The sequence below is a fragment of the Dromiciops gliroides genome, chromosome 3 (genome assembly GCF_019393635.1).
Source record: "Dromiciops gliroides isolate mDroGli1 chromosome 3, mDroGli1.pri, whole genome shotgun sequence".
Lineage (NCBI taxonomy): Eukaryota > Metazoa > Chordata > Mammalia > Microbiotheria > Microbiotheriidae > Dromiciops > Dromiciops gliroides.
This window is the reverse complement of record NC_057863.1, coordinates 357,137,299-357,159,276: the sequence shown is the minus strand read 5'-3', so window position 1 is coordinate 357,159,276 and position 21,978 is coordinate 357,137,299.

The following is a 21,978-nucleotide window of genomic DNA, read 5'->3' as shown; positions in this document are numbered from 1 at the left end:
TTTCACCTTTGATGCTGGTACTTTTATTATCCTCAATGACCATTCTTCTCCACCCCCCAAACTCATTTCCTTATACAACAATGAGGGACCCTTATAACTCTGTAGTAGACCTGATGGTTTACATCACAAGTGTTCAAACACCATATCATAGCCTACAAGCACTCCTGAATGCAGGCTGAACTAGATAAAATAAAATTAAGAAATATTTTGTAAAATAAATAAAACTACAATAGAACATAAAAAAGAGCTAGAGTATTTAGGGACTTAGGTCACAGTGGAATCTCTTCTCCTTTACTCCTAAGAAAAATGCATCGGTTAGGATTTTCCCAAGCAAGGTTAATGCCACAGAGATGACTCCCCCTAACTTTTCTTTTCTGGCTCTCTCCATTGCCAAGAATGAGTTATGTCATCTCCTCCCTGAAGCTTATGCTTTTTTTTTTTTTTTTTTGGTGAGGCAGCTGGGGTTAAGTGACTTGCCCAGGGTCACACAGCTAGTAAGTGTTAAGTGTCTAAGGCCGGATTTGAACTCAGGTCTTCCTGAGTCTAGGGCCGGTGCTCTATCCACTGTGCCATCTAGCTGCCACCCTGAAGCTTATTCTGTCTGAGGCAGGGGCTTCCCAGAGCAGCATCAGAATAGACAAAGACAGACCAAAAAATGGAAGGGGAGGAAAAGAGGCATGACTCCAGCCAGTAAATTGGCTGCCACAGGTATAGGGATCCTACTTTCCCATGGGGAAACGGGTATTTTCCCAGTGGTCTGGCCACTTTCTGTACTCTTCTCATGAGGGTGAGGGAGGGTGTCAGAAGAGCAGTGGCCCCAAACCCTTACTTTCTGCTCAGTGGCCCACAAGAGGCCTTTTTTGGGGGGGGGGGAGGAACCTGCATCCCTACTGGGGGCTTGGAGGCCGGAATGAGCATTCTGTGCTCCCTGTGATTTGTGAGGGCAGTTTTTCTGATGGGGTGAGAAATGATTATAGAGAGGAATGAGCTGATGGGGGTTCTTCAAGGCTGATACTAAGAACGAAAGCAACAAACTCTAGGGATGGGTTTATTCCTATCCTGCCCTCCAAGCTGTGGATCATAGTGATAGAGTATCTCATAGTTTGGAGGGTCCTCAGAGACCAGTTGGTCTAATGTAAATCTGAGCAGGGATTCATTGCCCTTAAGACATCCCTCATGAGTAAGTGGTCATGCAGCTTCATCAGGAAGACCCCAAGTGAATGGGATGCACCAACTCTGATGCAGCCCTCTCCACTGCTGTATAGCTCTAGTTATCAGCAAGTCTTTCCTTATGTCAAGCCACAATCTGCCTTTCTTCACCTCTATGCCCCTGTTCTAAGTTGTGTCATCTTGGTTTCTTATATTTTTCTTATATTACTTTGTAACCTCTAGCCTGAAATGGTCACATATTATCTTGTATTTTGGTTATTTGTATCCATGCTTTATGACTTCTTCCCAGATTGTAAACTATTTGAAAGTAGGTACCCCACAGGGGTATTGATCTTTAGCTCCTTCTGCACCTGGCTCAGTGCCCTGCATGCAGGGGGGGTGCTTAATAACTGTTCATATATTTGATTGTTTGTCAGCCCTCTCAGAAGACCTGGGTAAAATTTGGTGGCAACTAATAGGGGAAGGTGATAGGGCACTGGGTGACATAGTCTTCCTTCTTCTCTCCCCACATTCTGCCCCCACCTCCATTTGACATTCTCCCTTCCACCATTCTCCATCCTTCCCCTGTTCTCATGCCTAATTCTCAGTCCAAAGTGTCTAGTGCCACAAGTCAGGAAGCCTCAGCTGGCTCTGTTCCCCCTCTAGCCCTGTTCCCCCTCTAGCCCCGAGTCACAGAGCGAGTTGTCATGTTGAATGAACCTTTCTTTGCAATGAGGCAGAAAACAGCAGGTGGTGGCTTAGAGGGCATTTCCTCGCACTCACCCCAGTCAAGAGAAGGGCTGTAATGCAGAGAGAAGTTTTGTGGAAGGCAGGGAGGAGAGGGGAATAGGAGGAAGGTGGGGGAAAGATCCCCTTCTGGGATCATAGTTCTGGAGCTGGTCATCTAGTCTAACCTCGTTATTTTGACAGATGAGAAAACAGAGGCTCATGGGGGTCAAGTGATTTGTCCAAAGTCACAGAAATGGTAACTATCAAAGGTAGGATTTACACTCAGGTCCTCTGACTCAAGAGCTAGTGCTCTTCCTACTGTACTACACTGCTCTGTACTATCCTAAAAAATAAAAAGAATGCTGTGGGGGTAAGCAGAGGGCTATCTTTATAGGGATCATGTATATGCAAATTTAGCATATACTGGCAGTGACCAGAATGGGCTAATGGACATTGGGATCATCTGGGTGTCCTCAATGTCTAGCCAGAAGATGTTATTCTAGTTTCAGGTACACAATTTAGGGAATCAAACTCCTGTTTTTTACCTCCTTCCTGCCTTCCCCCAATACTTTATCAGATAAATGATGAGAAGGCAGACTCAGAGACATAGCTAGGAATTCTGGCATCTGGGGAAAATTCAGGCATGGAGAATGGATAGCTGAGGTATGCTCTATGTATGGTCAAGGCTGAGGAGCTGGGGGAAAGTAGGGGGAGTTGAGGGGAACCAAAGTGGGAGGAGTTTGGGGTGAAAAAGAAGACTGTGCGTAGGGTACTAGATTTATCAGGGAATGAATAAATGAATGGAAACTGTTATTAAGCATCTGCTATGTGCTAGTCTCTGTGCTAAGCCGCAGGGATAAAATTCCAAGCAGTCTAAGACAGTTCCTATGTTGATGTAGTTATGGGAGTAGAGGGGACAATACATCCTTTCCCTTTCTTCCTCCTACCTCCACCACTGTTGACCCTACTCCCTGGCCTCTCCTTGGTCTCCATTTCCTCAACTACCAGAGGCCTCCTTCTCATACCAACCTTCTCCACCCTCCACCCACCTCCTAAGCCTCAAGGGGCAATGGGCTGGTAAAGGTAAGAGTAGGGGGGACTGTGATCTCTCTCTGGACCCCAGTGAGGAAGAAATATCAGTCACCATCTTGTGGGGATGCATAATTTTCCATTGTTTTCTCAGATGTTGGGTACTTAGGACAACATTTTGCCTGTTTTGCCTTAGTTATAACTCTGGACAGAGCTGTGGCTATTTCCTATATGGGCTATTTGTGAAAACAGAAGATAATTCCAAAGTCATTTTTAATTTAACATTTGAACTCATTAGCAAAATGCCATTAAACTAGTTCATGGAACATCTTTCAATGTTGTTTAATAATCATGGAACTTTATTGTAGTGAGCATACTTTTAGAAATTGTTATAATTCAACAATTTATTAATAGTTTGCTTTTGCTGGTGTTAGGAGTACCACAAAGCTTACATAAAATAATATCCCTGCTTTCATGGAGATTTTTAGTCTAATGGGAGATAAGATGCCACAGATAAACTATGATCCATGATATTAGATGATAAATGACGTACTAAGGTACAAAAGTAAGTTCACATAAGAACTAGGGAGGAATATTGTCACTAAGAGGGGAAAATCAGGGAAGGCTCTCCTGAAGAGGGAGGCATTTGAGAAAGGCTTTAAAGAATAGAGAGGGGGGCATCTAGATAGCCCAGTGTATAAGTACTTGCCTGGATTCAGGAAGACCTGAGTTCAAATCCTCGCTCAGACACTTGACACGTACTAGCTGTGTGACCCTGGGCAAGTCACTTAACCCTCATTGCCCCACAAAAAAATAAAAATAAAGCCTTTATGACCTGAAGAATGAAGGTTCTGGAGGACAGGGAAAAGAATAGAGAGGACCTCAACAGACAGAGATGAGGAGGGAATTCCAAGTATTGTGAGCAAATACATAGAGAATCATAGATTCAAGGCTAGAAGGGACCATGGCAGCAAGTCTAAATTCCCTCATTTTACAGAGGTTGAGAGAAGTTAAGTTATTTGTCCAGGGTCCAGATGAGGATTCAAAATCAGGGTCTCCAAGTCCAGTGCTCTCTCCAGTCCAGAAGGAAAGCATAGGGCTTGGGGTAGGGAAAGAATAATTCAATCTGTATGGAATCTAGAATATTTGGAGGATAGGATCAGGCAAGGCTAGAAAGGTATAGTGATAACAGATTGGGGAGGGCCTTGAATTCCAGACCGAAGAATTTGAACTCGGCTCAGGAATCAGTAGGGAAGCCACTGAAGATTTTTAAACATAGGAGTGACATGACCAGATTTATTTATAAGGAAGATTGCTCTGGTAGTGTTTGCAGGATGAACTAGAGAATGGAGACAGAGCCAGGATGACTTGTCAGGAGGTGATCAGAATAGCTGATGACTTAGGGGTGTTAGAAGAAGGACCTACTCTTGGATGGGGGCAGTGAGAATAGAGGTGATGCCAGATTGGAGAAGTTCAAAAAGTAGAATTGACAGGTCAGCAGTACTTGTTAATGACAAGTTGTGTTTGTTTTGAGTGGGTTGTTGATATCTGGGAAGTGAAATGACTTCCTGGTGGAGGCAAATGGGATGCTTAAGGAAGATTTGGTGGTAGATGGGGTTGGCATTTGGGTAGTAATCTAGGTATTGCTTTTAATTATCAAAAGCCAAGAAGTATGAAGAGAACTTCCTCGTAGTTCTCTCTGCTCAAGATATAAAGAATGGACAATCGGGCCTATTCACTCTCTTTTGAAAATAAAACAGTGACTGTTACTTGGATAGGAATCAAAGAAGGCTTGCTATGTAAGATTACTCCCCAGAGAGAATACATGATAACCCAAACAACTGAGTCCTGTTGCTGTGGCCCATCTGTTGTAATATGAAAATCACTTCTAGAGTCACAGAAGAACAACAATAAAAGATATTAGAGGTGGAAGGGACCTTACTCTTAATTACACCTGCCTCAGTTTATGGAGGGGGAAACTACAGCTGAGGGACCAAGGGATTTGTCCAAAGCCCTTGGTGAGTTGGTGGAGAGGACACTAGAGTAGGGATATGATGACACCTGGCTCCTGGTCGTGGCTCTGTCCTTATTGGTTATGTGACATGAGTGGGCAACTGGACCTCTCTACTGTGCCTTAGTTTCCTTTTTCCAAAAATGAAGGTGTTGGATTAGATGACCTCTAAGGTTCCAGCTTTGACATTTTATGGTAGAACCAGGGCCAGAACCAAGGTCTCCCAACTCCTAGTCCAGTGCTCATCCCTACCTTCATTCAATAAACATCAGCCAAGTCCTGCTGTTCTGCTTGCTGAGTCTTTGGTGGAGCTTACCAGTTTCATGCAGGGCTGGCCCCAGCCATGCTCACTTCACTCCTAGCAGTTTATTCTTTGGACCCCTTTCCTTCCTCATCAGCAAAACATGGTAATTCTTCTCCCTGAGCCAGATCCCATTCATCCCCCCATTTCATACACATTGTTCAACTCCTCTCTAGGTTTTTGCTTCCCCTATTAGAATGTACACTTCTTGTGAGTAGAGGCTGTCCTGGTATCTTATGTTTGTATCTCTAGAACATAGCATGGTACATGGCACATATGAAATACTTAATAAATGCTCTATCTAGTTAGGTGGCCTAGTGGATAGAAGGTTGTTGTTTAGTCAATTAGTCCTGTTCGACTTTTTTTTTTACCCCATTTGATATTTTCTTGGCAAAGATACTGGAGTAGCTTGCCATTTTCTTCTCCAGCTTATTTTGTAGATGAAGAAACTGAGGCAAACAAGATGAAGTGACTTGTCCAGGGTCACACAGCTAGTAATTTTTCTGAGGCTAGATTTGAACTCACGTCCTCTGACTTCAGGGTCAGGATTCTATCACTGTGGCACCTAGAGGGTACTTCCTGGCTATGTGATCCTAGGCAAGTCACTCAATCTCTGCCCCAATTTCCTCAAATGTAAAATAGGGAGAATAATAGGATTTACCTCATAGTGTTGTTGTGAGGATCAAATGAGATATTTGTAAAGCACTTAGTACAGTAGGTACTTAATAAATGCTTGTTCCTTCCATCTATCTATCTATCCATCTATGTATCATCCATCTATCTATCCATAATCTATCTATCTATCTATTGTTTATCTTATGTATAAGACACTTGTAAACTGAGAGGTCATGTTTGATTTGAGTGGGCTGTTGGGAAGAAGGGAGGTAAGATGACTTTTCCTGGAGGAGGCAGATGGGATGCTTAAGGAGGAATTGGTGGAAGATGGGGGTGACATTTAGGTAGCCACCTGTGTTAGGTGCTATGAGGATACAGAGGCACAGGACAGATGCTTACAACCTAGTTCTCTACCACAGTGAGCCTCTTCTACATGATTTGCCTATTTCTAATGGGATTAGTTGTAGGAAGATTTTACCTGTATAGAAAGTCTTTGGCTAGTAGAATTCCCTACCCTTGTGCTGGTTGTTTCATGAATAGTTAAACTAAACTGTGGTTCCTGAGCGCAGATGGGTTGAGAGTAGGAGGAGGTGACCAAGGAGTGGGCTGAGTGGGAAGAGGAAAACCAGCCTGGGGTTAAACACTGTAAAGTGGAATTCAATACTCTCTCTCCAGCCTCCTTTTCACTTCCTCCCCCATTGCTCTGTATTCACATTCCTGGCAGGCAGAGATTCTGTCACCCCCATCCCTTCACCTTCCTTTATCCTGGTCACAGATACTGATTCACACCATGCAACTTGCTGAGGAACGTGATTTCTGTAAGAGCTGTGACTCCTCCTGCCACCCCAGTTTCTCTATGGCCTCCCTATTCCCCGCTCCATGTCATTGCCTAGCCAGGTGGTAGGGGTAATACCCTCTTCTCACTCCCCCCCCCATACTTTCCTGCTCAAATTGAAATTGCATGGTGTAGTAGCTACAGTGTGGGACTTGCAGGTAGGAAAAATCTGTGTTCAAATCCTATCACAGACACTTACTAAATTTGTGACCCTGTGACTTTTAATCTCTTTGGGTCTTTCCCCTCACCTGTTAAATGAGAGCTTGGCATCAATGATCTCTGAGGTCTCTTTCAGCTATTAATCTAAAGCCCTATGAGCCTATGGCTGACTAGGGAAGGCAGCATAGTGATTTGGCACTCTGAGATTTACAAAACCCTTTACATTTATCTCATTGAATATTCTGCCTCATCTCACTATGCTGACTCATCTTCCTGAGTTCAAATCTGGCCTCAGACACTTACTAGCTGTGTGACCCTGGGCAAGTCACTTAACCAGTTTGCCTCAGTTTCCTCACCTGTAAAATGAGCTGGAGAATGAAATGGCAAACCACTACAATATCTCTGCCAAGAAAACCCCAAATGGGGTCATGAAAAGTCAGACATGACCAAAAAATGATGGAGGAACAGCCTACCTTGTGAACTGTAAGACCAGATATAAATTGGAGCAATGCTTATAATTCTAAATTGTTTCCTGGTATATTAACTTGAAACTCATGGCATCTCTGTAAGGGCAGAGATGATTATCCAAATTTTTTTCTCTGGGGAAACTGAGGCTTGGAGAGGGAAAGCAAATTACTCACAATTACACTTTCCCTTGCAGTTGAGCTGATTCTTGGACCTAGATCTCCTGCTGCCTAGCCCTTATCACTGGCCAATAGAGTCAGAAACCTGATATTGTTTTCACCATGAACTACCTTTCTAGTCATACTTTGAAGGATCCTCTGATTGAGTGTGGCTCTAAACTTCTCCCTCTCCCCAGGAAGAAATGGAAGCCTAGACATGGAATTTAGCTATGAAGTCTGTCAATGAAATAGACCAGGCCTTCTTAAATGTTTTTCCCTCACTACCCCTTTTCACCTGAGAAATTTTTACTCAGCCCCAGGCATTTTCACTGGCCATTCCCTATTCCTGAAATTCCCTCTTTGTCTCTGCTTCCTGGGATCTCTGACTTACTTTAATTCTCTGCTCAAGTCCTCCTTTTTACAAGAAGGCTTTCCCAATCCACTTTAATGCTAGGGCCTTCCCTTTGTTGATCATCTACAACTTATCCTGTATGTCTTGTTTGTACATATTTTTGTTTGTACATTAGACTGTAAACTCCCTGAGAGCAGGGCCTGTTTTTTTTAACCTTTCTTTGTATTCCCAGCCCTTAGCACTGTGTCTGGCACAATAAGTCCTTGTTCACTAGCTGATTCCAAGCCCAAGTTCCCTATGGTTTCTTCTACCTCTGAATTTCTGTGATTCTCTTATTCTTCCTTCTTGACACTTTCTTATGAGACCATTCTCTGGTAGGGCATTTTTTTCCCCTAAGGAAAAGGGAGTTGGAGTCCCTAGCAAAGTGCTTGTACACAATAGGCCTTAGTCAATCTGGACTTGCTGTCTTGGGATGAATTGACTTGAGCAGTATGCCTAGTAGTTTCGCAAGGCACCTCTCAGCTCACTTCCCATAATGCCTTGTTGCTATATAATCTCCCCTTTCCATTCCTTTCATTTCTCTAAGCCATTGAGGGTAGGTTCTCCCATCAACCCCCATTCCAAAGTCAGGAAGTTCTTAGAAGCCTAGAATTACCCAAATTTAGACCTGTGAAGCACCTTTGAGACTCTCCCCTTCATTGAAGGACCCTGGAGCCCAGAGAGGGGAATCTGATTAAAGTCATACAGGAAATTTGTAACAGAGCCAGCTCTAGAACTTGAGTCTGTCAGCCCCATAAACTACATTTCTACTTTTCCCAGTGAAATTTCCTCCTTTAATAAGTTGGGGATGTGATGCCTCGGTCTTTCTTTCAGGATATAATGACAACATTCCAACCTTCTTCCAGTCTCTGACCAGACGATTTATTTCCTGCTCTATGATACTCGCTGGTGAGAGTTCACCAAATCTAGGTGACCCCAGACCTACCTTGGTGAAAATCCATCAAATTTCCTCTGTGATTCATACTTCTTTTTTCCTTGCCTACCTCTGGCAACAGTAATCACAACAACACTGCCTTCCTAGAAAAGCGAGTGTCAACCAAATCCCTATGACTCTACTCACCATCCCTGTGACTTCATAAAAGAAAACAACTCTTGCTGGTCACCATTCTCCTATATTGGTTGTCTTTTCCTATTAGAATATGAGCTCTTTGAGGGCAGGGAGTCTTTTTTTACTTTTTCTATTTCCTGTCCCCTGCACTTGGTAACAGTGCTTGATACATAGTAATATACGTCTCATTTCTTCATTCCTTAATATTAGGTCCTAGAGGTGAGGAAGGGACCTTGGTGGGGAAACAGGAATGGGGGACATATGAGGTATTGCAGGACCTATCTAACACCCCAAGGCAGCTAGATGGCTCTGGGGATAGAGTGCTGGAATCAGGAAGACCTGAGTTTAAATCTGTTCTTAGACAGTTACTGGATAGACCCTGGACAAGTCACTTAACCTCTGTTGGCTTTAATCCACCGAAGAAGGAAATAGCAAACTCTTTCAGAATCTTTGCCAAGAAAACTCCTTGGACAGTATTGGTGTGCTATGGTACACGGGATCATGAAGAGTCGGACACAAACAAATGACTGAACAACAGTTTGATACCCAACTCTAGGCAGTATTACCCAACTCTTTTGGCTGATGCCAGTCTGGTCATTCTGGTATCAGATGCAAGCATGATGATATGCACATTTCAATCCTAACCAGGATTGACTGAAGGCCTCTTGGCTAGATTTGGCAATATTTTTATGAATGAGACAGTCCCAAATGAAATGAAACTATTTATGAGAGCATAGAATAATAGCTTGTGGTATTGAGAAATACAAAGAACTTAAGTCATTTAAGGAAACTGAACTTGTTTCCTCATTTGTAAAATGAGGTTTAGACTTGTACTACCTACCTCACAGAATTATCATTAGGATTAAAATGAGAATTTATACAGAGTACTTTATAAACCTTAGACTACTAGATAGATAGAAAAACTTATTGCTGTTGTTATCAATGTTAGGGATTTTCTGCATATTCATTTTTCTTTTCTGAAATGACTGAGAGGGCTTAAGAGGATCCTGTAAGTCAGGAAAGGGCCCAGCAGTACCCATTGTCCCTTTTTCAACCCTGGCATGTTATGACTCTTTGCTAATATCCTTTCTTTTCAGTTGCTATGTCAGAAAGGAGAAGGCAGAGAAGGTGGATGGACCGTCTCTTCCCACTTGCCCTTTGCTGCCCAACCGCAACTTGACCCTGCTGCCTTCATGGAGAGTGAATCACAGTTGAGCTCATCATGGCCTCTTGGGTGAGAGAATGGCTAGCCAGAAAAGGAGAAACTAGAACAGTGGAGACAGACATAGAGAGCTTAGGTCCAAGAGGACACAAACAGCATCTCTTATTCTGAGAATAGCTCAGCCCTCCAAAATGTTTACTGAGAAGCAGAGTTCTCTAATTCAGCACCTTGGACAGGTCTGGCAGCTGAGTTGGTTGGAGGAAGGGGGTCATAGAATCATGGGTATAACTAGAAAGGGGCTTAGAGATCATTGAATCTGACCCCATCACTTTCTAGATGAAGAAGCTGAGACCCTGAGAGTCTAAATGATTTGCCCAAGTTAACATAGGTAGTAATTAGCAGAGGTAGGATTGAAACATGGATTCTCCGGTGCCAGGTCTAGTTCAGCCTCCTGTGTTTTCTCATCTGTAAAATGAAGGGTTGCACCAGGTTTTCTCTAAGGTCTTTTCCAGCTGTAGATGCTTTGATTCTGGGCCCTCAAAATATGTGGAGCTGGTCTCATGCTTTCAGGGCAAGCCAGCAAGGAAAACAGTGCATTAACACAGAGGCTCCTTTGGTAGAATCTGGAGTCCATTTCTTGAAATTCAGTTCTGTATTCTTCTCTAAGCTCCCAGCCACAGTCAGAGTTTACTAGAACTCTATTTACTAGAGGGGCTGCTTTAGTTTCCTTCCACAGCCCAACCGAAAAGAGGAAGGGAACAGGGGGCTAAACCATTCCTTTAGAAAGATCCACAAACCTCAGTGGTGTGTCAGGGTTCCTTAGAACACTCATCAGGTGGCTGGGCTATGGAGTATTTTTGCACAGATAGTAATTGAGAAAGGAAACAAGCCCCAGAAGAAGGATTTATGGATCTAAAGGGAAGGAGTAAAATGAAGCAGGATCTCATGCAGGCTCCAGCCAAGGGAAACGAGGTCTCCATAATACCCAGATAATCTCGTCTCATTGTTGTTAACACAATTTTCAGTCGTGTCTGACTCTCCATGACCCCATTTCAGGTTTTCTTGGCAAAGACACTGGAGTACTTTGTTATTTCCTTCTTCAGCTTATTTCCCAGATGAAGAACCAATGGAAACAGGGTTAAGTGACTTGCACAGGGTCGCATAGCTAGGAGATATCCAAGGCCAGATTTGAACTCAAGAAGATGAGTCTTCCTGACTCCAGGCCTGGCACAGTATTCACTGCACCACCCAGCTACCCCCTAATTCCATCTCTTTACAACATTACAACTTGAGCCCTCTTTGCCAGCCAGGTGAGTTTCTTCACTCTCCCCTTTAAATGCTATCCCCATTCTCATTTCTGCTCTTCTGCTCCTTTCTCTTGGAACTTCCTCTATACATACCCAAAGCTTATATGTCCTTCAGGGCCCAAGTCATGTAACTTCTCCTCCATGAAGCCTTCTTTGATTACCCTAGATCACAATGAACTCCTTTAGGATTCCTCCAGCAGTTATTATCTATACTGCTCAGAAGCCTGTGAAATCTCAGAAATGTAAAAGACCATTTCAGAATTCTACTTTAACACAGACCTGAACAGAGATTTTCTCTTCAATGTCCTTCACAAGTGGTCATGCAGTCTCTTCTTTACTATCTCCAGTCATGGGGAGTTCAGCAATGGACATGCCACTATTGGTCAGTTTTAATTTTCAAGAAGATTCTCCTCACCTTGGATCAGTGTCAAATGAAGGCAACTCACCCATCCTGTATTGTACTACCCTTCTCTCCAAGGCAATGGCAGTGTTCTGTAGCAAGACTGCCAAGTCCTGGACAGCAGGAACCTCGCTTTACCCTTTTCTTGTGCCCAGAGTGCTAAACATAGAATATTCAATAAGTATTTGTGGAATGAAACACAAGCTAGACACCCCAGGCTGGCAGACAGTGGAGGTAGATGGAAAGGATCCATGGCAGCTGAATTGACTGGACCTTTATCTTGCTTCAGCCACTTTCTTATTGTGTGACCATGGGCTGGGTCATAATCCATTTGGGTTCCAGTGCCCACTCTCCCCCCTTAAACAGCTGAGGGGGGAGGACAGTTTCCATCTCTTTCCTATAGCACCAGAAAGCTTTCAGCTGCTATCTCAGGTTTCCTACAAATAGAAGGTGCTATATTTCTTTTCGCATAAAAGATTTTAGCCTATATGGCCCTATATTCTCTTTGACATCATCCCCCCTCCCCCCCCACTCTCTTCCAGAAGGTTGCTTTCATTTGCATTTGCCCTTTTCTTTCTTCACTGAACAAGTTCAAGTCAGAGGCTCTTGGGATTTAGAGGGACTACAAGAATCATGTAGTCCCCTCCCCTGATTTGACAGGTGAGGAATTTGAGGCCCAGGGAAGGGAAAGGACTTGCCCACTGTCATGTAAACAAGTAACAGTCCCTGAATCCAAACACAGGCCTTCTGACTCTAAATCTAGGGTTCTTCCTATCATACCAGGTGGCCTCCCAATTCAGTACAGCTGGAGCCAATGCTTAATCATCCAATCTCTTTGGCGAAGAGAAGGCTAACCTTGCCTGAATGAGTTGGGGAACAGCATAAAGGGTATGAATGAGTGAAGGAAAAAACACTTATTGAATTTTACTATGTACCTGAGACATGCTGGGAATACAAATATAATTAGGTAATACAGCCCATGCACTCAAGGACCTTACACTCTAATGGGGGAAGATAATATATAATGGGAGCTATAAAGGGGTGGGTGGGGGGAAGGGAGGTATACAGCCAGAAGCATGGATTGGAAATGTCTTGAGATGGCACAGTTCTGGAGAACAGAAGGGGAAAGTTCATCCTTTGGAGTCCAGGGTTCTAGGGGGCAAGTTTAAGTTCCAGTGGGAGAGGGATGAGGAGTATAACCAAGTACAGGTGGCATGTTTTGGAAATGCCTGGAGAATCCAGGATTAAATTGTATGGTATAATTGGAGTTTGGGTGCATTAGGAATTCAGAGGGAGTTTGGGCCTGCTGGGAATGGTATGAGAAACCCAACCTGGGCTTCAAAGGATGGGATTTGGACAGGTTGGGAGGATTAGAAGAGGCATACCTATGGTGGGGAGGAGGAGGGGTCAGACAACACTGGATTAAGGTCCAGAGACAAGAATGAATTTAAGAACATAGTGAACTTGGGGGATAATTGAGGAGAAAGCCCTGGCTGGGCCCTAGGTTTGGAGTTGAGGGCACATTGCTATGTATTTGATGCCCCCCATAACATTTGTATTTAGGTGAAGGTGAATTATGATGAACAGAAAAGGCATCAGTTTTTAAGATGGAGAGACTTCCATAGTTCAGTGAGAGGCTGTGGGTTCATGGAGAGCTCACAGTGGGTACTTCAAATCTTCTCTTCCATGGAGATAGATAGGTAGGTGGAATTTGTGTGTGTATGATCTTATATATATCTCTATATAAAGACCCCCTAACACAGTCAACTCTTTCTCTGCTGGGGTCCCCTTGAATCACTGATGGGCAGGGAACCTGAAGGCAGCCTCCTCCAGTTGCTCTAATTTTTCAGGTACAGGATAGAGATAGAGTTGTAAGAGAATGCAGAGGCCATTTGGACCAACCTTTTCATTTTCCAGGTGAGGTAACTGAGGCCAGGGAGTTACCTGCTCAATATCATGCAGGAAGAAGTTGAAAAATATCAAGCAAACTCCTTCCACTTGAAATGTAATTGATTATTGTGATGCTCCTCCCCAGGGAATTTTCACTTAAAAGAGAGCACATTGCTTAATATCAGAGGAAGAACACTAATGGTGGAATTTCAGGCAACTTCAGAAAATCACAGAATAGGTGAGTAGGAAAGGTATCTTTGCAGACTCCTCAGATCAGACTGTAGAGTTGGTTTCCTAGGTTAGAACAGTGTGTATGGGGTGGAGTGATATTTGTGAGAGATAAGATTACATTGCCCTAGGATGGGACCAGGTTGTTGTTTGTTATCCATTTTGGAAGAAGATCAATGACATCACCGTCCTGATGTTTTGACTCCATCAATGGGATTTAAGTGAGTCAGAGTTGCACAAAATTGTTAGCTTCAGTCTCTCTTCTAGAGTCATTGAAGCCCAGTGGCGACACAGAAGTCAGGATGACTGTGGTTGGCCCCAGATGCCGAGGATGACCTTGGCATCTTCGATGCCTGACCAAGCTCTAAGCATTCCATAGTGCTTGCTTCAGCCACCTTCACGGTCATTGGAACAAATTGTTCTCATTTGTCCATTCTGTCAGGAAAGTCTTTGTATATTAGGGGAAGGCATCCCCTTAAATCACCAATGGGTTTGTGGTCTACAGGTTACCCTCAACCTGGTTTAGCCTGTCTGATGAGACAGTTATACCAGGGTGTTGTCACTGCCCATGCTACAGTTTCTTGGAGCCCCAGGTGAGAGTTGGGTGAAAGGTGGACCCCAAAGGTAGATGAGCAGCCTTGAAAAGGGCATGGCAAGCCCTCACACCAGAGGTGCTGGCCCTCCTTGAACACCCCCCCCACACACACACCCAAGGGCGCAGATTACATGGGACCTTGTATGCTAGGCTAAGGAATTTGGGCTTGCTCCTATTAATGTTGGGGAACCTGGAGCAAGGAATGAAATTCTGGGAGGTGTGCTACTGAGAAAACAGCTCCCATTCTTTCCATTTCCATTTCTTCAAGTCTTAGCTTGTATACTTTTGTCCTTCAGTAGCAGGAAGTCTCATATCATTCTTGGATCTTGTCCTGATAATAAATCATTCTTGTATGGGATCTTGCCTTTTCCTCTCAAGGCCTCTGGGCTATGCCTAACTCTCCCAGATGGCCTGCCTTTGCCACACCCCCTACTGCTATTGGTCTTGTCTTCTTTCCTCTTTATCTCACTGTGTGCTTCAGGTTGGCTTCTTCTTAAGGTCTGGTTCCTGTAATTAGAGTGGGAGCCACCCAAAGCCAGATTTCCTCCATCTAATTCAATGAAAATTTATTAAATGCCTGCTTTGTGGGATGTGATGATAAGAAACAACACAGTGTCAACCCTCAGAGGGTTTAACAATTTAATGGGGCCATGTACATGAAGAATTATGCTACACAGCATAAAATAAAGACAAAGGAGAGATCATGACTATGTGCTCTGGAAATCTTTGGGGAACAAAAAATCATTTTTATCTGGGGTTAATCCGGGAAGACTTCAGGAAGACTGATGAAGGCCTTAAAGAATCACCAGCATAGGAGCCAAAGTTGGAAGGGATCCTAGAAGCCATCTACTCCATCACCCCCATTTTGCAGATGAAGAAACAGAGGCCCAAATTTGGCCAAGGTGGCACAGATCCTGTAAAAATGTCAGAGATGGGGTTCAAAACCAGGTCCTTTGACCACAAATCTAGTGAACTAGTGCTTAAAACAAAATAAAACAAAACTCTGCTACTCAAGAAGGATTCGAGGGCGGCTAGGTGGCGCAGTAGATAAAGTACGGGCCCTGGATTCAGGAGTACCTGAGTTCAAATCCGGCCTCAGACACTTGACACTTACTAGCTGTGTGACCCTGGGCAAGTCACTTAACCCCCATTGCCCTGCAAAAAGACAAAAAAAAAAAAAGAAGGATTCGAAAAGGTAGAGACAAATGAGAAGGGAGAACATTTCATGTATGGACAATAGAGACTTTAACACTTGAATGTTCCAAAGTGATGTGTATAGACACTCCCTCCACTGGTACAGATCCTGAGCCATGGATACATTCTCATCTTATGCCATTCTCGTCTCTGTCATTTTACAAATCCATCAAACACTAGAGACCTTTGATATTAATATTTCATGGAAGTTAGATGCCTATCTCTTATCCCTTGTTCTTGTTGCATAACTTGCCCATCTCCTTTTCCAGGTATGTAAGTAAAATATATTGTTTTTGTCACATGTGCTTGATCATTGGCAATAGTTTGCAGCAAATTTATTCCCACCATGCGTCTTTCCATTATCTGTTGGGTCCTCTGTTGTTAGTATTCTTCTTTTTTAAATAATATTTTATTTTTTCCCAATTGCATGTAAAATTTTTTAAACATTAATTTAAAATCTTTTTAATTCCAAATTCTCTCCCTTCTTCCCTTCCCTCCTCCCTGAGATAGTAAGTAATTTGATATAAGCTATACCTATACAATCATGCAAAACATATTTTGATATTAGTCATGTTGTGAAAGAAAACACAGACCAAAAAGACTTCCACAAAATAAACCAAAAAAGTTAAAAAAGTATTCTTTGATCTGCATTCAGGCTCCATCAGTTCTTTCTCTGGAAGTGGAGAGCATTTTTCATCATGAGTCCTTTGGAGTTGTCTTGGATCATTGTATTGCTGAGAACAGCTGAGTCATTCACAGTTGATCATTTTACAATGTTACTGCGTACAATGTTCTCTTGGTTCTGCACACTTCACTCAGCTTCAGTTCATGTAAGTCTTACTACTAGGTTTTTCTGAAATCATTTTGCTCATCATTTCTTATAGCATAACAGTATTCCATCATAATCACATATCAAACTTGTTCAGCCATTTGTTATTAGTATTCTTTGGAAATAATGGTGTCCTTTACTCTAGTCTCTGATGATGACATAGTCCTTCTTCCCATCCAGGCCAACCCCTCTACTTGTACTTTGATCCCATCTCCTCTAGCAGTGGCTCTTAAAGTGTGGTCTCAGAACCCTTGGGGATCCCTAAGACCCTTTCAGATGGTCTTTAATGTCAAAATTATTTTCAATAATAATACTTAAATATTTGAATGTCTAATTTGATAAAGATTGTTTGATATAACTCACAAGAACAAAAGTTCTTTGAGGGGTTCCCCAATAATTTTTACAGGGGTAGAGGGTTCCCAAGAACAAAATCATTCTTTGCCAGCATATTATTCCCACAACCCTCATCTCATCTTCACTTTTTCCCAATATACTCTCTTTTTTCCCTGCTGCCTATAAACATGCATAGGTTCCCCCGACCCTTACTTTAAAAACAAAACAAAAGAACAACAGACACTCGCTTGATTCTACTATACCCTCAAGCTATTGTCCTATATTTTTCCTCCAGTTCACAGCTAAACTCTAAGCAAAAGCTTTCTGTATTTCTTACCTCCTCTTCCTCTCCATTCACTTGCTTCTGAATCTCTTTCCATCTGACTTCTGACCTCATCACAACTGAAACTACTCTTCCCCAAAGTTACCAGTGATCTCCTAATTGAAAAATTTAGGGGCTCTCTTTCAGGCAGTCAGGGTTAAGTGACTTGCCCAGAGTCACACAGCTTGTAAGTATCTAAGGCCAGATTTGAACTCAGGTCCTCCTGACTCCAGGCCCAGCACTCTATCCCCTGCATCACCTAGCTGCCCCATGGGCCTTTCCTCAATTCTCATTCTTCTTGATCTCTCTGCAGCCTTTGGCACTGTTGACCATTGTTTCTGCTATTTATACAGCTACTCCCTCTCAGGCTCCTTTGCTGCATCATCATCCATTTCCCTTCATCCCACCTTAGACCCTCCACTCTCTCAACATTTTTTTTTTCTGTGTGGGGCAATGAGGGTTAAGTGACTTTCCCAGGGTCACACAGCTAGTAAGTGTCAAGTGTCTGAGGCTAGATTTGAACTCAGGTCCTCTTGAATCCAGGGCCTATGCTTTTTCCACTACTGCCCTCAACATTGTTTCTTCTTACTTTCACATTCACCCTTTCCACCTCCCCGTAGGTTCCCCTTAGCCCCATGTGTAATAAACCCTCTCTTGTACCCTCCTTCCCATGTAACAGGATTGTAATTCTGAATACTGGGTTTAGGGAGGTGTAGGCATTCTCCTTTCATCTTATTTCCTTTCCCCAACCCAGAGAGGGCATGAATTATGCACAAGGTCACACAGCCCACTAGTGTTGGTGGTAGAGCCATGAGTCCACGAGTGCCAACTTCTCATTTGATTTTTCCTCCTGCTCAATCCTTCTTGTTGTTTTCATCTGTCCTTCATTTTCCAAGAAGACCAATGACATCCTGCTCCTGCTGTCCTTCTGGATGCGATGGGGCACACTTGCCTTGCCTTAGGTCTTTGGTGGATAGCTGAGGGTGACCTTACTGCTGGATATCTAGTTATGGTTGGTGCCAGAATACCTCTTAGGTTCAGCAGCTGCAGACTGCACAGCAGTTGTGAGAGTGATTCAGTGCTTTCCCCAGACCCATCTGCAGCGTGCTAGGTGAGCCTCTCTATGCTTGGCAGGCAGACGAACGCCGGGGCTGTCAGACAACAGATGAGCATTCTGCATTTTGAGGTGTTGGAGAAACATGAGTTGTGTCATCGGCCCACACCAACATGACATGGCTCCACCATATGACAGCCCTCAGTGAGCAGGAAATCTGGAAGTCCTGGAGGAGGATGCCAGTATAGTGCTTCCCTTACCTGCCAGCTGCTAAACATCTGTCTGGTCAGCCTTGTCAGGGGAGAGAAAGGTCAGTAGGTCTGTTTTCCAATCCCCCCCATTCTGGGAGCAGGGGCATTGACTATGGTGAGGATGCAGAGGTTTCCAGTGCCTTGTCATAGGCACATGGCTGAGGCACGCCTGTGCTGTGGAGGGGAGATGACGTTTCTGTCTCCTTCTACTTCTGGTCCTGAGAACATGGCTGTCTGGCAGCTAGGTGGTGGGGAGGATAGAGCACTGGACCTGGGATCAAGTCTGACCTCAGGCATATCCTAGCTGTGTGACCCTGGGCAAGTCACTTAATCCCTACCATTTTCTCCGCAGGGTGCAATCCAGACTTATGCCCCAGAAGGCTCTTCATCATCCTGGAAGATCACTTCAGCTCTGGAATTCTTTCCTGGGAAGTACCCTCCATACCTGTGGCCCCTCTCTCCAATTGGATGGCTCCTCCAAGAGCCTCTTTTTAAGGAGTCCAGTCATGTCTCATTCCTTTCCAGGCTGCAATCTAGACTTCCTCTGCTGTGCCCCCCCCCACACACCCAGGTCAGCTTCCTTCTTCTCACCCTCTCATCCCTATGTTCAGCTCCCTTCCACCATTAGAATGTAAACTTCTTGAAGATAGTGCCTCTATTTTTGCTTATATTTGCAGACCCAACACTTAGCATAGTGCCTGGCATACAGTAAGCACTTAATAAATGCTTGTTGACTGCCTCAGTTTCCTCATATGTAAAATGGAGACAATAATAGCACCTACTTCTCAGAGTTGTTATAAGAATAAAATGAGATGATATTTGTAAATGTTTTGCAAACTCTAAAGCTCGCTATAAATGATAGCTATTATTATTCTTGTTGTTTTGTTGTTCCCATGCCAGACAGGAGACCTGGACCTGATGTGGATGCTGGTTTGGTGGAAGGAAGACAGGGGACTGGATGGGATGACTTCTCAAGATCCCTCATCATACGAGGTGTCAAGCTTGTCAGGACTGCATCTGTCATACTGGTGCATTAGAAAGGTTCTGGGACGGGCAGTCAAGCGTGCTTCTTGAGACAGCATGTCTGGCAGCTGAACGCTGCTCCGAAGCAGGTCGACATAGATTTATGCTTGTACACGAATTCAATAAACATTCCTGCCTTCCACCCTCCCAACTAGCAGGCGGCTAGAACTGGGCTCTGGGAGGTGCTGCAAAGCTGTGGCTTGGGACCCACGCAAAGTTGTCTGGGGGTTGCTTTACTGACTGAAAAGGCATCCCATGGGAGCAGGGGCAAGGTAGCAGTGTGATATAGTCAAAAAGCCCATTTGAAAGCCCACCACCTAATCCCGGAAACCTGGGTTCTAGGCCTGGCCCTGGCATGAGCTCAGTATGATCTTCAGTGAGTCACTTCTCTCCCTAGGCCTTGGTTTCTCATCTGTCAAATGAGGGTGTTAGGATCGATGATCTCTTAGGGCCCTTCTAGTTTGAACATTCTAGGATTCACTGGTTACAATTTGGTCAAGGAATATATCAGTTAATGAATAAACATTTATTAAGTGCCTACTATATGCCAGGCACTGTGCTAAGTACTGGGCATACAAAGAGGCAAATGACAGACCCTGCCCTCAAGGAACTTACAGTCTAATGGAGGAGACAATAGGCAAACAAATGTATATGTGTGTGTTTATACATATACATACATACATACACACATGCACACACAGATCTTGAACTATATATAGGATAAATAGAAAATCGTGAACAGAGAGAAGGCACTAGAATTAAGAGGGGTTGGGGAAATCTTCTTGTAGAAGGTGGGATTTTAGTTGATACTTAAAGGAAGCCAGGGAAGTGCGTAGCCTGAGTGGAGCAGACAGAGTGTTCCAAACATGGGGGACAGCCAGAGAGAATGCTCAAGAGAGATAGATGGAGGAATGTCTTGTTTGTGGAACAGTCAGGAAGCCAGTGTTACTGGATGGAGGAGTGCATATTAGGGAGTGAAGTATAAGAAGACTGGAAAGGTAGGAGGAGGCTAGGCTATAAAGGTCTTTGAATGCCAAATAGGGTTTTTTTTTTTCTGCTCCTGGAGGTAACAGGGAGCCACCAGAGTTTATTGAGTAGGGGTATAGCATGATCAGACCTGTGGTTTTAGGAAACTCACTCTAGTGACTGAATAGAGGATGGATTGTATTAATAGAGACTTGATCCAGGGTCACCTACCTGCAGGCTATTGCAAAAATCTAGGTGTGAGGTGATGAGGGCCTGAACCACAGTGGTGGCAGTGTCAGAGGAGAGAGAGAGAGATGTAAAGGTCTTGTGCAACAGATTGGTTATGGCAGGGTGAGAGATAGTGAGGAATCCAGGATGACTTCTAGGTTGTGAGTCTGAGATCCTGCTTTCCATTAATGAAAAAAAGCTATTAAAGAGATTAAAAAAGAAAGAGAAAAGCAAAGTAATTCAGATAAAAATAAAAGAGTCAAAAGACAGCTGCTGCCCTCAAGGAGCTCACAATCTAATGGGAAAGACAATATGCTATATATATATATATATGTATATGTATATGTATATACATACATATATATACATATATACAAGATAAATAGGAAATAATTAATAGAGGAGGGAAGGCACTAGAATTAAGAGGGGTTGGGGAAGGCTGATTTTAGAAGGTAGGATTTTAGTTGGAATTTCAAGGAGCTGAGTTTAGTTGGTAGAGATGATGGAGAACATTATAGGTGTGGGGGACAGCCAGAGGAAACGCTCAGAGTCGAGAGATGGAGTGTCTTGTTTGTGGAATAGCAAAGAGGTCAATGCCACTGGATTGAATAGTATGTGGCAGGGAGTGAGGTATAAGAAGATTGAAAAGGTAGGAAGGGGCCAGGTTAGGAGGGGCTTCGAATGCCAAACAGGAATTTGTGTCAACTGAGTCTGATAGTATATTGCAATATTCCCCTAATAGTCCTCCATCTTTACAAAGAAGGGAGGGAGGTGAGTTTATCTAGAGATGGTCAGGATTCACTGATGCCTGAACTCATTGTAAAGGTCCTGGGACCTCTCTCACAGTCACACCCAAGAGGATGAAGATGGGCTCAGTGAATATAATCACGGATGTAGCTATTGCTGACCTGATGATAGAAAATCATCAATGCCCATCCTTCACATTACAAGGTGTGATCTGAAGCTCCCTCTCTATACATGTATATAAACACATGTAATACATGTACACACATCTGTGTATATGTGTGTGTATACACACACGCACTTCAACCACTTTCTAGTACATCCCATTGCATGAGAATTTCTTCAGGGACAAAAACGCCACAAGAGTTATAATAACCAAGACCCAGGGAAGGTCGTCCTGGTAAACAGACACCAGGTCTCATCTGATTTTCTCATTTTCCCTCCTTTCAACACCCTTAGCTTGAACACAGCTGTGTTCAGCTGTAAGACCAGGTTAAGAACAGCAGCCTAGGCTCTCCCTACTAACAAGGAGCCTCCCAGA